Source organism: Lissotriton vulgaris, chromosome 12, assembly GCF_964263255.1.
Source record: "Lissotriton vulgaris chromosome 12, aLisVul1.2, whole genome shotgun sequence".
NCBI lineage: Eukaryota > Metazoa > Chordata > Amphibia > Caudata > Salamandridae > Lissotriton > Lissotriton vulgaris.
In genome coordinates this window covers 693,889,370-693,905,732 of record NC_141700.1, presented here as the reverse complement: position 1 = coordinate 693,905,732, position 16,363 = coordinate 693,889,370, and the positions used below count along the sequence as shown (strand labels likewise).

General features: G+C 42.3%; 1 protein-coding gene across 1 annotated transcript in view; it reads left to right on the top strand.

Annotated features, from left to right (window-relative positions):
• Positions 1–204: 204 nt before the first annotated feature.
• The window catches only part of PLCG2 (phospholipase C gamma 2), a 448,457-nt gene continuing 432,298 nt past the window's right edge, over positions 205–16,363 (top strand). Inside the window, exon 1 of the mRNA XM_086945888.1 lies at positions 205–337. The gene's annotated coding sequence lies outside the window, so the exon portion shown is untranslated. The remainder of the gene's footprint in view (positions 338–16,363) is intronic.

The window sequence follows — 16,363 nt, the reverse complement described above, 5'->3', positions numbered from 1 at the left end:
ACAGGCGGGCAATGCTGTAGACACACAACGGAGTGACTGTGCTTCTCCCCACAAAAAGGTATGGAGCGTTAGCACAGTCCCTCCAGGTACAGCGCACTAAACCCGCACGGGGCGACCCTCCTGCTGTGCACCGCGCTCGACCTTTAGTTTGAATTGACAGTTCCTCTCTCCCTGCCTCGAGCCGCACTTCCTGAATCCTCCCCTGGGGTCACGTGACGGGCCTGAGAGAGCTGCTAGCGCTCCAAGCATCGCTCTTCCTGGAGTCGGAGCCTCCACTCAGAAAAGTGCGGCTCGGTGCGGATCGGGGGGCTGTGGGCGCGGTGCCAGCATGAGACAAGTGAGTACACGGGCTCTCTGAGCAGCGGAGGTTTCAGTCTCTTACATCTGTCAGCGGGGTGGGCTTTCGACAGCTCAGTGTCTGTCCGACTTTAACTTTCGTTTGAAATGCATTGGGCTGGATGAACGTCGGCAAAGAGCATAACAGGAAGCTCGGACGGGTCCTCTCAATTATTTTCACTTGAGAAATAGACGCGGAAGCTGCCACTGCATTGTGCTTTTTGAGCATCCGAGATCGGGTTGTACATGGTGAGCAGGCGAGGCGTGGAAGGAAATAAGAACTGTGAGTACCTGGGATGCATGAGTACCTGAGATGTTGCATAAAGTACATACCACATGTGAGTTCCCGGAAAGAGTGAGGGTATGTGAGTTCAGGGAAACTACCAAGGGTCTGGTACAGCATTTTACAGATGTGGCATTTGTGCCCAAGACACTTGCGACCATATGGGGGGTGTGAGCCACATAGGAGCCCTGATGACACCGGAACTATGAGTATATTGCAGCATCGTGCACATGGGGCATGTACGGATGTGGTACCTCTGAGGAAACGAGCTCTGACTGTAGATTGCACATACGAGCACATGGAACATGAAAGAACGTGGATGGCTGAGTCAGTAAATGGGAGTTGTCTGCACTCTAGAGAGCATATGGCCAGCGAGGACACGTGACATATGTCAGTATGTGTGGCAAATGTGATGCACTGGAGCTGTGAGCACGTAGGACATTCGAGTACACGACCATACGAGTGTAAGAAGTAAGCAGGGCCGGTGAGTACATGCAATTTGGGAATGCCTCCCGGGCCGTCTGCGATTACATAGCATCTGTGAGCAGATGGTACCCGTGCGCAGAGAGGATGGTTGATTACATTCTACACATGAGCTCATCATAGTACCATAGTATATGCTATTTATGAGTACCCAGGGCCTATAAGTGCGCATGTTCTGTCCGTACCTGAAATCTGTCAGTACATGAAATCTGAGAGAACATTAGATCTGTAAGTATGAGAGTTGTGTCACAGTGCTTATTTTGTAAAACAGTAAGTGCCAGGGCCCTAGCCAGGAGGCCACTGCAGCTTGCACCACTCATTGCCCTTACCAGCGCTTCAAACTACAGTACTAAAACAACTAATGGCATTCACACTCCTACAAGTGTGACAATTGACACTATTCCAGTCTGGCTTAGGAAGCAAGTATTAGTGATTTTAATGTATGTTTAATTCATAAACAACTGTGGTTGAGTTAGTATCTAAATTGGACAAACAGTGCCACCTCGTTGCTGACTCCTATAAGTGCTGGTGTTGAGAAATACGGGCTGGTGCCAGTACTGGAAACCACCGCCTCAAATTAAGCACTAGATGTGTGATTATGTTAGGCCTCTATTGTAAAATTCATGTTATTCCAATGGGGTCCGTTGAATGCAGGAAGCTCTTTTTCAGATCTTTATGCATCGAAGACCAGACTGGTAGCCTTACTGTCACAATTGGGTTATCAGGATGTTTAACATGTTTTCGTCACTTATAGAGAACGTAAGGTCTGTCTCCCCCCCCCCCCCCCCCCCCCGATTACAAATGTTCTTCAACTATCAGCCGGTCTCGTGTTTCCAGATTCTTCTTCACACGATAAGTTGTCTCACCTAAGTGATAAGCTCTGCAGTCCGATAATGATGGTGTGAGTTAAACGTAATCCCCCTGTGCCAGTAGAGGTATTTAGGAAGCAGTACGTCCGGCTCCACGCATGGCCAACCACTTACTGATGCTGCAACATCCTCCCCAGAAAATAATGGCGTTAGGGACTTAAAACAAAACCCCATAGGTTTTTTTAAAAAAAATTAAATTATTTGAAATTGTAAAAAATATAACGACATTTAATTTAATGTTAAAAAAGTAAAAAATAAAACACATTTATTATTTAATTATAAATAGTTTAACATTACTGAATTTATAACTAATGTAACATTAATTTAATTTACATTTATTAAATTAATTTTCCTTAGGTCTATATTTCACTTCCAAAAATGATCAATGCATTATATATTAATATATATTTTTTTACTGTAGGTGGATATTACGTTTTAATTAAAACTTGAGAAAAATATTTTTTTCTTTAATGTAATAAGTTTATTAATTAAAGAATGAATTCAAAATTTGGTTAATAGCGCTGTATCATTTTTAGTATTTTTCTACATTTAAAATAAATATGTAAACTTACTTTACATTAATATTTAACAGAAATATTTTCACTAACTTATTATAAAGTTTAATCAACTCTTACTTTTCCGGTATTTCACCATAGAGAGATTTCCTCCCCGGCTGTGTAGGCATTGATGATATGCAGGCTTTGTAGAATTCTGGTTGTAGGGCTCTATCCTCTATTGCTTCACAGGATACATTTCCCAACTAGGACACCATTAAACGAGCAGTTATTTTATTCTGAAAGGAAACCGTCTTCCCCAGTGCCTTTCCTGTAGACGTTTCCTTTTTTCTAAAAACATTTTTAAACAAATATGGCATACAGACAGGCTTTCCTGGCGCTCAAATGAAATGTGATAAGATTGCTACAAACCACCCACCTTTTCATACAATATACATGCAGAGTAACGTCATGGCTGCTGCTCAATTGGTCTGGCCATTCCCTGGGTCCCTGAAAGAAAATTACTTGGAGATCTCGAGAAGAATTAGTATATTGCCAGTGTTAAGTGGATCTAGGGTAGAATTGTCCAATGGGAGTTTGTGAATTATGGTACAGCCAGGCATAGTCCCCATACCCTACCATACTTGGAGGTAAATCCCCACGCTTTGCATTCTGCCCTTTCAAGATTACAGAAGTAGTCCATACCAGTTCGCCATTCATGTGGTGTAGAGAGGTTCTGTGCCTTCCTTTACTTGGCTAGCTTTCGCTTGGCAATCCGGTAACCAAGTCCAATGAATGTACGCAGAGCCAAGGTGCCCCCTATTTCTTCCAAGGTCCATAATAAGGCTATCTTAGGTGTTAAGTCAATAGGACCGCCTAGTACAGAAGTCTCCGGCCATGGGATCTGCTACCAGTAGGGTTGAATGTTAGGACAATCCCAGGCCACGTGGAATAGGGTGCCCCTTGACGATTGGCATCTAGTGCAGATCTATGAAAGAACGGCTTTAATCTTGTGATCTTGTGATCTACCATAGCCATTCTGGGGTATGGTAGATCCCATGCAGGTAGCAGAATTGAATAAGTTGTGCCAATGTATCGAGTGTGTGGGGAGTAATTTTGGCTTCTCTTCACTGTTCCTTATTTAGTCGGTGCAAGTCTGTCTCCCACCCCCTGCGTATGAAGACCAGGAGTTCCGGGACATTGGCCAGTAATGAGCGATCAATCTGTGATATAACCCTTTGCCTAGGGGGTGTAATGTTACCCTGGCCTTTAGCGGGCTGAACTCTGGGAGATGCAGTAACTGATTACATAGTGGGGGGTCTAATGTATACATATTTTGGATTCCAAGTTGGCAAATGTTAAGTATATATGATAAATATGGGTCCATTGCTTCCCTACACTTCACCCCAGAAGCCTCTATTGCCCATACAACCTGTAGAAATAGTATTGTAAAATGGCATACATCTATGTATAATGTAAACTGAAGAGACACTTGTCTGTTGAGAAGCCTCTTGACTCAAGTCCCATAATGCAAGTTTGAGTACATTACCTGGAGGTAATGTGCATGTTTCACCGTGTAATGTAGTCTTCCAGTTCAGTAGGTTCCTGGTGGTAACATTGTGTTAAGGAGATATCATGTGAACAGGTCATCTCATGCCATGGAGGGGCAAAACGTTGATCTGCCTGTATTGTAACATTGCATCTTGTAATCTCCATGGTCTAACGATGCCCTGCATTGACTGAGATGGTGGTGGGTTGTCCCTGGAAAAGTTTGGGTGCCAAAGGCTTTTATGTATCTACAACTAGTCCAACACCTCCTCTGGGTTGTTAAAGAAGTGTGAATTCTCTCTGTGAACGACTTTCAATCTTGATTGAAATAGTAACATATAAGTTAGTTGCTTAGCTTCAAGTTTTTGTCTGAACTCTGTGAACGACCATCTTTGTTGTTGTGCTTGGAGGGTATAGTCTGGCAAGATCATGATGGTGTCTGTTCCAAAGGACGGGACCCCCTGCCCCCTTGCTGCCTTGAGGACAGTTTTGTGTTCTTTATAGTGGAGCAAGTGGACTATGAAGGACTGTGGAGGGGCACCCTGGGGAGGTTTGACCAGCAATTATCTGTATGCCCACTTCACAATAAAACACTGGGTCAGATCTTCAGCAGGTATCCACAATTGATGCCAGGATGTGATGGACTGGATTGCTTGAGGCCTTTCAGTTCCCTCCGGCATCTTCACCATTCGGGTATTGTTTTGCCGGGAGCCACCCTCTGCATCTTCTGCATGGTTCTCAAGTTCTCTTGTGGTTGAAATCAATTGGGTAACCTTGTGCTGTAGAGTGCACAGGGGGTCTTCTGTTTCAGTGATCCTGTCCAGAGCCGATTGTGCCTCTCTCTGTTCTATTTGGTGAGTTAACAGTCTTCCTGCTTTCCTCATGTTCATAATTTCTTTGTTTAATCTGGTTCATTGCTGTTTCCATTATACTGGAGAAAATCATGTTCAATTCAAACTTCTTCTTTGTCAATGTTCTTAGTTTGTCTTCATTAGGGTATGAACAGTGCTCCTTCTCAAGTGAATGGATGTCAGATTCTTGTGCAAATTTGTCACTTGCTGCCTTTCTTTGGGCCATTATCATGTCTCTCATTAGAAAACCTTTTGTGTATGCTTTTCCTGCCATCCATAATAATTGAGGTGAGGAAGTCAAAGGCTAGTTAAGATTTAAGTATTCTTGGATAATAGACCTCAATTCCTTTTTCTCCTTGGGCAGTTTATGCCTAGACATTCGTCCACCAGGTTTGTGTTTTTGGTATTGTAAAGTATAGGTCTACAAGTATATATATATATTGTTTAATGACTTGATACACTGTCCATACCTATGCCACAGTCAAGAATTTTAGCAAAAGTGATTCTGTTCATGAGAAAGTAGTTGATCCTAGACTCTGAATCATATGCAGTGGAAACAAATGGATATTTCTTGTCTGTGTGACGTAGAAGGAACCAGGAATCCAGCAGAATCCGATCCTTCCATAAGACTGGTGAATAGGCCCATGTCACAGTTGTGCCTGTTATTGGAGGGTCCTGTTTTAGCTGTGATGGGTCTACCACCACATGCATATTAAATGAATGGCAACCCCATGCTTTCTGTGCTTGACCCTCAGTCATCTGATCCTGATAAGGAGACCACTTTGCTAACCCACTCTCATTTCAATTTCTCCAATTCTAATTGTGAAAGATGAGACTCTTGCAATAGGGCTAGATCCGTTTTTTTAATTGCCACATACAAGAGCCATTTTCTCCTTGAAATGTAGTAAGAGAGGCCAATCACTGTTAAGGACCATAAGGCAATTTCGTTATTTTAGTAGGCAGTCATCTTGCTAATAAGTGTTTAAAAAGATAATGAATTTAAAGTCAGTCTATGTGTCACTTAAGTTGAGAGCACCAGTTTGAGCAAGTATAGGCACTGGACTTGTTTTGTTTTGTGCATACCCTTAAGTCTGGATGAGTCGTCAAATGCCTCAGATTATTGTATGTTTATTCTTGATTTCAGCCCATGATTTACCAGTGTGATATTGCATAGAACCTGGTTGAGGGTCCACCAGTCAAGCGCCCTATACCTTCAGGGGGCATCTTAATGTACACCGGTCCATTTCTGTTACTATTTCTATTGGCGTCGTTACGTCTCAGATGGGGTGATAATGTTGTATTTTTCCTGTGATTATGTTAGACGTATGACTACATTGACCCAGCTAATACATGTTGTCTACAATTACATGTTATCTGAAAATACATTGCGCAAGACTGTGGAACTTGTGAGTATGTGGAAGCAGTGGGGCTGGTAGGTACAGAAAAACTATGATTTAATGTGACCTGTAAGGACATGGCATTCATATCTACATGAGGCTGGTAAGTACTTTTTAATCTGTCACTGCATGGGACCAGTAATTACATGAGACCTCTAAGTACACAGAACCTCGTGAGTATGTGTCCCTTGTCATTACATATAACCAGTAAATACACAGAACATGTACATTTGTGGGACCTGTAGGTAGGTGGCACTAGTGAGAATGGAGAACTATGAGTACCCATAACCTATAAGTACATTGGCTCTGTGAGTAAATCTGACTGGTTACTCCATAATATGTTGGAATAAAGTTGACCCACCTGTCCTTGGAACCTGTTGTGAGTACTTGAGACTCTCCGTTCATAAGGCCTATTGGTACATGGGAACTGTAAATATACACAATCTGTAAGTAGGTAAGATTAGTGAGTATGGAGGACCTGTGAGTATATAACTGCTATAGGTTCCTCGAACCTCTGAGTAAATCTGACCTGTGGGTACATAGGATGTGTGAGTACTTGTGACAAGATAGTCCTTAGAGCCAGTTGTGAGCAGATGTGGCCTCTGTGTTCATATGACCTGTCAGTATCTAATACCTGCAAGTACTTTAATTACTATTGTAAGTACTTTGACCCTGGTAGTACATATGACCTGTGAGTATGTGGAAACAGTGATTGGGGAAGGTCATTGAGTCCATGCAATCTGCTGTGTTAGGTGTTTGAGAAGGGTTCATCTACCACAGTCTCTTGAATGTGGGCCTCAACTAAGTTGGGCTAAATACCCATTAGGGAGATCTCATAAAGTAGGGGTGCAGCATCATCTCTTAGACAGATTTCAGAAATAATGATGAGGTCCAGGTCAAGATCAGTTAGAAGATAGTAGATATGTATTCTGCTTTGGCTTAGAGTTCTAGCTGAAACCTCTGTATGAAGCGTACTTAACTTATGATTCTAATGGGCCTGGTATCTCCTTTTACTGGGGCATTTAAGTTTATGCAGAACAAAACCCACAGACATGTCTACAATGAGCAGTACCTATGGCTACACTGTGGCGGGTTGAAAGACACATTGTGGGCCTACCATCCTCTCATGTAACGTCAATGTCACAATTCTGACATAGTCCTGCTATTAGAGACATGCCTGGTGGGGAAAACTGCAGGTTTCTGGGGAAAGGCCGGTATATACAACTTGCACACTCTGGATTTACAACTGGATTGCAAGGAGTAGGCATCCTGGCACGTAGGTCCCCACCGTTATGAATCATGCAAACGTGGACATACCCAGAGGCAGTTTTGCGGCAATAAGTGGGGTTTATGAGGCTGAGGTCCTAGTAGTGGCCTCCTGGTATCTCCACTGGGATTGAAGCTGAAAATCCTAGGACTACAGGGTGAGTGGATGGTCTGCCTACTCCAGACGTCCACGATAATGTGGGGTGACTGGGAAAGGGACATTCGAAACAAGAAGGCACCAGAGGGCGAAACCTGTCTACGCACCTGAGTGGAGATGTTGGGGTTAGTTAAAATATAGAAGGAGGAAAATCCCACAAGCATCTACTATGCATCTGTCATAACTGGCTCAATTTCCCATCTAGATTACGTTTTTGCGCCAGGACCATACTTTCGGCAATAAGGCAGGCATACCACTGGTCTAGTTGGCACACAGGAAAGAGGGTAGGGGATAGGTACCACTGGCAGTTTTAATCTGGTCACTGTAGGAGCATGCCTTCACCAAAGTTCAGCATGTCCTACATTTAAACATTATGCAAACAGACACGACTGGTTTCCAGACACTACCTTTAGCTATACGAGTTCTTGCCAACAGTAGACTCTGAATCAGTTTCCTTTGACTTGCGCCTGCTGCAGCTTTACCCACAGAAGTTGCTATGGCCAATCTATTGCTATGTTTTCTGTTCAGTGCACTGGGAGCTAGGCAACAGTCTCCCAATACCCAGAGTCAAATTAGGACAGAAATTCAAGTTCCTTAAAAGCAAAAACATCCGGGGAGACCATGGGTAAAGATGATTTTTCCGAGAATATACTTGCCTTCACTTTCTGACTTGGTCGCTATTTCGGGCTTACCTGATGCAACTATACTGTTGACACCCAGATCAAGTTACAACTAAAAAAAAAACCTCAGATTTCTTTTATATTTTTTAGAATTATTTTATTGGCATTTTAAACTTACATCCTATCAGACTTATTTTCTCAGCGAATGGCTGTAAACAAAATATGCTAAAGAACCATCTTAAACTCATCAAAAAGACAAATACTCACCACTGGAATCTGGAAAAGGTAGACCCTCAAATGCACTGTGCTGTGATCCTACCAACCACACTGAAGGCAATGAAGACCCTTGGCAGTATGATGGACTCCAATCCCTTGCTCCAATCCCTTGCTCCAAACCCTTGTAAAGACAGTGAGCAGGGATGCTTACTTCATGATGCAAAATATTCATGATGTAAAATCTATGATGTATTTTTTGTATTTTGTATTTGTATTTTTGTATTTAGAATTATTTAGAATTATTGCACAGGATTCAGGCATCAATAGCCCTAGTGTCATCAATAGCCCTAGTGTCATCTTATCTTGACTATACAACTGACCTTTACATTATATCTTTACATTATGTCTTGACTATACAACTGACCTTTACATTGGATTTTCCAAAAACCTAATATATAAAATACAACAAATACAGAAAACAGCAGCAGATTATGCCTAAACATGATCAGGTGAGGATACATTATCCCATCTATTAGAGCTCTATACTAGTTACCAGAATAAAGACAAATCTCTTACAATGTATTCTGAATAGCACACTTGGTGATCCAGGGGACAGGGACTATCTTTTGGGAGCCAGGACTCAAACTATTCAGTCACTAGTTAAAGGTGACATCCAAAATGGTATCACTCTTGATCATTCATTTTTTTTGTTTAAACCTGCTTTGGAGAGAGCTCCTTCTCTGTTTATACTTGCAAGCTCTGGAACATGCTCCGAAAGAGAACCGTGATAATCAACACTCATCGAAAATTCAAACAAGCATTGGCATAGCCAATAGTTCTCGCCTTTTGGACCTTATAGTGGCATCAGGAATGGGCTGCAGATATAAAATTAAAGTTAAAAGCAGTAATAGTAGTAACTTATAGAGTAAATAAATAACAGAAGAGTGAACAAGCGTTTGAAGTCAATCCTTACCACTTTCTGAATGGCCGAATCTATGCTCGCTCTGACCGTACTGTGCGCAAGTAGTTCCATGACCGATAGATAAAAGGGAGGCAGCAGCATGACGTGAATGGGCACGCCAGCATGTCAATGGAAAAGGCCTACTACCAAAATGCTGGTGTTAGGATGTGTGGTCTATGCCCTGTGGATATATCAGAAACAACTCCTGTCAATGGATTATCGGATGAAGTGAATCGTTCTAATGTGAAAGAGTGAGGCTCCTTTTTACTTGGATAAATTGTAGAGTCGCAAACCAACAAGAGTTTGCACAATGAACCTCTCAGTGCTGAAGTTTTACTTGAAACTCCTTAGTACTGGTAGAGAATTTTTGGTGACAAATAGAAGAGTTAATTGTTTGCAATGTGAGATATGCAATATCTTTATTTACACTTCCACAATAAGCAACATGTTTATTCAGATCGCCTCAGTACATTCAATATAAAAGTATAATGTATAATGTGATTTTGATGCCGCGTTACAATCACTGCGCTCGGTGAAAAGGAAAATCAATCAATGCGAACAAGAACGGCATCCATTCGGAGCATAAGAGAATTTGTTCCATGGTGACAAATAGATTTATCGATTGCAACGTGAAATGTGCAATATCATTACTTACACTTACAAAATAAGGAGCGCGTCAATAAGCAGCATGTTTATACAGATCCCATCAGTACATTCAATCTAGAAGTAAACACACAAACTGAGCTCACGGCATGGCCTGATGGAGTGGGAGGGGAGGAGTGCAGTCCTTGGGAGCTTGGGAGCGAGCAGTGCTGCTCATAACTGCAAGCCGTAGGCCAGAAGCCAGGCCAGAGTGATAGCTCAGGAGCGAGCAGCGCTGTTCGTAACTGCAAGCCATAGGCTGGAAGTCCAGAGTGATTCCAAGAGGTCATTTTTCCTAGAGCGGCTCATGCGTGCTGCTTCTAGGCTCAACCTAAAAAGCAGTGGAGACATGGTCACTTCAGAAATGATGACTCAGCTATGTCCTAGACTGTAAAAGTGGTTCTGTAAGCTGCAGATGAAAATATCCCTCACACTCCATTGCATTCCACTCCACGCATAACAAACTGTAACATACCACTGCAGCAGATCTGGATTGGGATACACCTCCAAGTCTCCATGCAAGAGCAAAACACAGCTCTTATAGTCAAGACCCCAACCCACAGCTTCGTCAATCCATAGGCAACAAACATAGTAGCTGCTAAGTTAAGTGCTTTTGGGCTTTGTCCATAAGTAGGAAAGTACTATAAAAATGCTACCATACAATATTATACAGAATATGCAGGGATTCATAAGAGCGGGAGGTGCCACTGAAAGTCATCTTTCTTCAGATCTGGACATGGTACTACCAGCCGGGATGTGGTACTTGACATTTTTGTTTCGGAAAATATGGAGCTTTATCAGAGAATGCAGATTCAGTCCATCAGCTCAATAACTACGGCTAATTTTAATGTTGAAGGAACGGGATATCTTGAGATTTACTAAGAAGAACTTGACAATACAATTACTTGAAATAACGTTTTTGGTTAATGCAGCTGGGACTGACAAAACAGGAGCCAAAGGTCCAGCATTCATATAGCCTACCTGCTGTAATGTACCATTACTCTCACCGTATCGATATTGGACTTGGGCCAATGAGCAGCATGAAGTCACTGACTGTGTTCACATGCGCAGTATCACCGCCAGTGACACATGGTCATTGCTCAACGACAGCATGAGTTGTCCTTTGTTAGCGTTGGTGGTGAACACAGATGACGATATGGAAATCAGTACAGTTAAGTGTTATATATGCAAGGTGAAGACTAATGGCAAAAAGGAGAACCCTTGCAGACTATTAACAAAAGTAACTTACACTTGAGAGTAAATTACACTTGTAATTTACTCCCATACATTTAAATAACTTTATTACGATTCACTAATCACAAACTCAGTGTAAAGTTACCCAAAGTGTAGACTTACATGCCTCCATCCCTCAAAAAGGGAGTAGAGCCAAATAAATGAGTGTGAGTTATAGTGCCAAAAAAGAAATAGTATGTGGAGCACCACATGTGGCCAAACACTAATACTGCAAGACTCTCCCATAGAAAATATTGTTATGTTAAGCGTTAATGTAAAATAATTTCATATATTTATTTTAAAGGAAGAACAAAACATGCTACAGCACTATTAACTCAATTTTAATTAAAATATTTAATGAATTCAAATATAGTAATTCAATGAAAAATATTTCCAAAGTTTAAATTTAAAAAATACATTCCCACCTAAAAGTTAAAAAAAACAATGTTTTTGTATGCAATAATAATAATTAGAAGTGATGTACATAAAGAATTTGAAATAATTTAATTATAATTCCATACAGATGTTTTAATATTAATTTATCAATTAAAAAAGGTTACATATTTTATAATTAAATGAATACATTTTACTTTTTTATTTTTTAACATTAAATTATATGTATTTGTATGTGTAACTATTTTAAATAATGTTACTTAAATTAACTTTGTTTCCTTTGGAGTTTTAACTGAAGTCCCTACCTCCAATATTTACTATGGAGGGTGTTGCAGTACCAGAAGCTGGCCACAAGTGGTACTGGACTTACTCCAGCTCTTACTTGGAGTAATTTACTACTGCTTTAGCTCCCTTTTAGCTGTTTTGTGGGTGGGTGCATATCTCTCCCTAACCCTCCTAAGCTACTCTTACACCTCCCTTATCCCCTCCCATTTAGGGGCCGATTCTGATCTGGGTCGGAAAGCGCTCCGACCGAGCTGGATCCAGGGTTTTTTCTGACTGATCCGGACTCCTGTAGTCCGTCCAAGCGAGTATGAAGCGGCCGTATGCTGTCGGTCTCGGTTCGGTCAGACTCCCATAGAATGGGAGCCGGTCGTACGACGCGTACATGGGCTCCCATTGACTGAATGGGTACGTCATGGACAAGTGCGCCCCCTACAGTGGGTACACATCGGTGCCATCCGTACCGTACATGCCTGTGTTGGGGAGACCCATGGGTCTCCCCCTGTGTCCGAGTCGTAAAGCTGCGCGTAACAGGGGGTCCGACGCGGACACCCAAAGTCCAACTCCGGGAGCTATTGCGAGCCGGACGCTCCGACTCGATCCGCTGTCCCCATCGAGCATCGTACTAGCTCTGTCGTGAAACGTCTCCATTGCGCGCCACGGTTTGCTTGTGACTGAGCTGTACATAGCAGTTCGGACCCGGAAACGATTCGGACCGAGATTTTGCGCATGCTCGCATTGTACTTCGACGTCTGGACCCTTGTACGACTCGGGCAGAAATTCAGCCTCTGAATCGAATCTGCTAATGCCGAACCCGATTTGGTGCCCTTCGACCGAGATCGGAATCGGCCCCTAAATAGTAAATATGCCCCTTTTTTTAGCCACACCTCCGGTCCATCCCACATTTACTACTCAGTAGTAAGTTTACTCGTATGAGGATCTCCCCTTAGATAGGAGTGGTGAAATTGGATATTTGCACTTGTAGGTTTGTAAATAGCATTTTGTAGTAATGTAGTAGTACTTACGCTGTAATTCTAAACATACCACAAGATGTAGTTTTTGAATGGTCCCCCCAGCGTTTCTTAGAATCACAGGTCAGTGCCACAGACTACAACTAGGAAGGTAGCAGACTAATTGGCTGCAGCTTGTGAATAAAGATGGCACAGAGTGGCTCACTGGTTAGAGGCGGCAGACCCGGAAGCAGAGAACAGCCCGGGACCAGGGTTCAATTTCCGACGCGGCAGGGTCGTGGACCAGGGTCAGCGGACTTGATAATTCTCACCTTGGTGCCTACTCTAACCTGGGATCACACTCGGCAACTCTGGGCATTAGCTTGCCTCATCTCTTCAACGGCCCCCCACATTCGCTGGGGATGCCTGGTTTCACCTTGGAGACACCCAGTAGGGACCATCTCACAGGGATAGCCAGGACGGGTTCCCCAGTGGTCTACAGCGCCACGACGCCTCAGGGCAGCAGCGCGCTTTACAAGAACACATACATTACATTACATTACATTACATTACATTACTACAGCTGCATTAAATGGCCTATACTACTCTGGGTTCCAGTAAAATCATTGTGTTGACGCCATCACCGCCGATCACCTTCCCTAGGCAACCACTAGTAGAAACAGACAGAAACGGCCTTCCTGACCTTGTTTGGAAATAGGAGCTGCTTTCCCTCTGCTGATGTCTTGATTTGCTTTTATGTCACAGTCCTGAGCACTAGGACATGTGAGGACTCATTCTTCTGACTCGAGGATGGGTGGGAGAATAGTGAGATGGCTGTTCCTCTATCCCCAAACAGGTGAAAATGTTGGTAGATGGGGATCTTCTTATCCAAGCTTTTGCCCAATTACTTGCAAATTCTGACAAAATGTCCTGAATGAAGATTTTAATAATATTTTAAAGGCTAACTATGAGGAGTTGGGTAATATGACCTGACTAGACCATCAATACAGCTGTCTCTAAGTACTGCTTAACCTATTATTACCTTTTGTTTAACATGTATGTAGAATGGGTTTTGGCTTGATCCACAGAAGAATTTCACTTTCACAACGTGCTGTTGGCTGTTTGGTGTATCATTCCGCCTCAAATAGAGTGCTTACTTTACTAAGTATGCGGTACTACTTTACACCACAAAAGTACACCAAGTCGTCACACATTAAATTAATTATCTCTTAGACGCATTATATACAGAAAGCAATCTATTTTTGTTTTCACTGCAGCAGGTTTTTTATGTTTATTCAGGACTCACAATGAAGCCAGCCATATTAGCTTTGCAAGCACTTGTCTATGTTGATGGTGTGTGTAAGGTGTTTTGTTAATGTGTAAGCCAAAGCAGCAGGTAGACAACCCCAGAGGGGTCGCATATGTGTTTCTGTATAGGCAAAGGAAGTGTGTGGGGGAGTGTGAGTCAGGTGGGTGGAAGAGACAGAGATCAGTGGAGCAAGAGTACGATGAAGAAGAGAATTCAGCAGATGTGAGAGCCCTGAAAATCTGAAAATGCAGTTGGTTGAGACCCTGGCCTCTCTGTTTTGGGCAATGTAGGAAAGCCTGGCAGGATGGAGAGCATGGCTGGACATATGTTGGGGATGTGCAGACCATAGGTGGACACATCCAGAGGGTGGGCAGGCCCAGCAAGGTTTTATTCACCGAATCAATGAACCTTGATAACACACAGTAACCTGGATTGAAATCAGAAGGCAGCATCGAGTGATGAGCATGGTGCACTCCCACCCCATCCTCTGTCTGCACCCAATAAAATTGCCAATATCGGTAGCCATAAGAGCCAAGTTCACCCAGTTCCTATTGGGGACAATTTTATATAAACAGTTTAATGGGATGGAACTGCTCCACAGGATGCCTTCACCATTTGACGGTCCATGGAAAAGACCTGCAATGAAAGAACCCATCCTAACTCAGGAACAACAATTAAGCAACCTATATATTAATTTTGTATAGCATCAAACAACCACTGATTAATGCCCAAGCTTACCATCCCTTGCACTCCGAAAGCAAGGACAAAGTCCTAATAAAATTAGGAGCGAAAATTAGTATAGGCAATGTGCATCAATACCACTTCATCAAAAAAAGCCCTGTCCTAATCTGATAGAGCGCCCTTCTTTACAGTCTCAGGTGTGGCAACATCGTAACAATATATATATTTGGTCCATTTAAAAAAGGTATTTTTTTAGCGAGACATTTTATTGTTTGATTGTTATTATGCTGCTAAAGTTTTGAAAGATCTGAGCCAACTTAGGCTTTTAGCCTTACGTGCTTATGACAATCCACCTCTGTCTTTCTAAGAGATGCTGATCACTTTTCACTCCTTGTCTTTCTGAAAGAAGGCTCCAGGCAATATATGATCCTAGTGCACTTCCAGCTAGAAAACAATGTGAAAGGTCCCTGTTCAACCTTTGACCACTTATTATACATTATTGGTGGGGCCCAAGTCCCAAAAGCCCTTATCGCCTGGAGCATATGGCCAAAGCTCACATTCCTCAGCAGCACAGATTCTAGTGCTGCTCAGCATTTGAAATGTAATACAAATTGTCAGGGAACAAGTAGTGGGGGGACTAACCAGGTTAGGCAGTATGCAATTGAAATCATTACGCGTGCCATCACAGCGCATGATGTCACGACATGCGGCATTGCTTGTGACTTCACAGGAAGTGACATCTCAAGAAATGACCTCAGATACTAAGACCTCACCCATATGTTGATCTGGTATATAATGAATACATTTAAGCGCCTTATGAGATTTATCAAATGAGATTTGGTGTTGGGGTTGTGCCAAAAAAAGTGGCACAATCCTGACGAAAAATCTGAGCCTCAGCAAATACATTTATTTTTTAAACCCTGCCACAAAGAAATTGGCAACAAGTAGAAGCATGGTAGTAGATTTGTTATGCTTAATTGGTTGCAAAGTCTATATTTTAAAATATTTAATTGGGTTAAGGCATCTTCTGTGAAGGTGCCCAGTAAATCTCAGGGAATAGTAATAATGTTGAGATAACTCTGATGGTTAATGCACTTGCTGGAGAGATCTGTGTTTTGTGAAGTCCCAGGTTTGAATAATAGTAGAGAAGGTAAATGTGTGTCCTGTAAAGCACATCAACTAACACGCAGATGACAGATTTTTATTTTATGCAGGTAGTAAAGTGGGTTACTGTTTTTAGCACAGAGATCCTATTGTTACCTGCAGTTCATAAATCGAAGGACATGCAACTTCTGCACGTTGTAACCCCCACTGTCTCATGTAACACATCTTGTACATTGATTTAGACATGTACATGATGTATTGTCAATGTATAATGTGCATGTTACGTAA